Here is a 2,443-nt window from a genome sequence, read left to right on the forward strand (position 1 = left end):
AGTTGGGACACGCCTGTTCGTGACTAGACCCAATGGAGGCGTTTCGGGAGATGTTGCTGGATTTGGTCCAGTTGGGACACGCCTTTTGGTGCCTAAATTTGAGGGAGGGCTTACAGGAGATGTTGCTGGATTTGGGCCAATTGGTACACGCCTCTTAGTGCCTAGACCCAATGGTGGCGTTTCGGGAGATGTTGCTGGATTTGGTCCAGTTGGGATACGCCTTTTGGTGTCTAAACTTGAGGGAGGGCTTTCAGGAGATGTTGCTGGATTTGGGCCAGTTGGGACACGCCTCTTCGTGACTAGACCCAATGGAGGCGTTTCGGGAGATGTTGCTGGATTTGGTCCAGTTGGGACACGCCTTTTGGTGCCTAAGCTTGAGGGAGGGCTTTCAGGAGATGTTGCTGGATTTGGTCCGGTTGGTACACGTCTTTTGAGACCCAAAGAAAGCACATTGCCACGCTCATCCCACTTTGCCTCGAGACCATTGAGATTGGACAAAATAGCAACTAGAGAGATCAAAAAGAATGCATAAACCATATTGACATTTTTAAGCAAGCCCATTTTGTCTTCACACAAGTATTCTAACTATAAAATCACAACTTTATATAAACTCTTTGAACAACTAATTTAGAAATGCAGTAATAGCGGGTGGTAAATATATTTCCATATTTAAACAATTTACCATCTATAATGATATTTTTTTGGATGAGTTTTCCTAATTTATTTGTAACCAATAATTTTTGGAAACTAGTTATGCCCCAAATATATCTAATCATTTCCATCTATTTTATTTTAGAAAAACTTTCATCTTGTTAAAAATATTTCCATATAATTTTAAATCTAAAAGTGCAATGTTACCTCTTTTTTTGAGTCAATGATTTGTGTTTTAGGAATCCTCCCATTGACAAATTTAGATACTCAATTATGTAAGGACTCATTAATTAACACGTTTCATATTTTTCAAATTGATTTAAAGGTGACTAATATTTAATAAGTTTTGATGGAGAATGTGATGTTAAAATTCTTGTATATCGCATTAATGCTTGGAAAATGCATGCTAAATAAATGTTGTCTATTAAAACAATTTTAAATTATACAATTTAAAAAAAAAAATTAATCAAATAGTTGTCGTTAAATTATCGAATTTTAATCATATTTAGATAAATGAACATACAAGACTATTTATTTGAAGCTAGGTGACAACAAAATTAAGAAGACCATTCATCTATCATCAAATTTCTTAAAATGAAAAATCTACGGTGTCTAATTTTTTTTATCCTCGTATATCACTAGTAAATGTAATTGATATGTTTATCATCTTTTTATCTTATCAATATACTAAAAATGATAAATGTATCGTATTTAATTTTGTTTCTATCGATCATTGTTTTTGTATTCATTTTTAAAAGTCTATAACGATACAATATAAAAGTGGTGTATTAGTTGTAACGACCCTAAAGTTCTACATACTCAGAGTCTCTACTAATGTCTCAGACTCATCTCTCATGCGGAAATATAAATCTTAAAAGAAAACGTCATCTGTAGTATAAATATTGAAAACATTAAAAATATTTTCTTCCCTGAAAAATAGAGTTTTGGTCTTCCATGTTTAAATACAAAATACTAAAATTTAGAGAAAATAAAAACAAATATAAAATAATTTAAAACAATGCTTAAAATATGCTTATGAACATACAACATGCATGTGGTGTCTCTAAATTCCATCATAATATCTTTCTTGATGCAACTCTCTAGTCTTTTTTTTTTTATTTATTTTTTTTTTATATTAAGTTACACATGATCGTGGATATTTATATTAATATCCTTTTCATGCTCTTAGGGTTGTGTCCTAGGTTAATCTAACGGCAGGATACAATATAACACTCATCATCATATAGCATGCTAAATATGGAAAACATCATTATATTAAACAAAATGTCATGCAAAAATCGTATTAATCATAAAGCCATCACGTGCGTCACAAATAATATGTACGTCATGCATCATATAATATATATATATATATATATATTACACATATCATCATCCATCATAACTCATAAATCATCATAACTCATCCATCATCATATACTAGTATACGGCATCATACGACGCCACTTATACAACATCATAACTCATACATCATCATAGCTCATACATCATAAATTGTAACTCATACAATTTCTAGCTTATCCTAGAGTAATACCACTTAATTTATTAGCTTAAGTTATTGTCACTCATTTAAAGTTTGATTCTGTATTTTGAAATCCAAGTCAACCTATGTGAGCTCATGACATCAATTTGTCATTTGAAATCCAAGTCAATCTATGTGAGCTCATGAGCGTCAGTTTCAAATTCGAACTTCTATAACATTATTCATCTTATTTACAATGGTCCATGTGTTGGATTTTATGTCGAACATTAGAGTTTTTGTAGGAGTAAA

Source organism: Cucurbita maxima, unplaced genomic scaffold (assembly GCF_002738345.1).
Source record: "Cucurbita maxima cultivar Rimu unplaced genomic scaffold, Cmax_1.0 Cma_Scf00140, whole genome shotgun sequence".
In the NCBI taxonomy this organism is placed as follows: domain Eukaryota; kingdom Viridiplantae; phylum Streptophyta; class Magnoliopsida; order Cucurbitales; family Cucurbitaceae; genus Cucurbita; species Cucurbita maxima.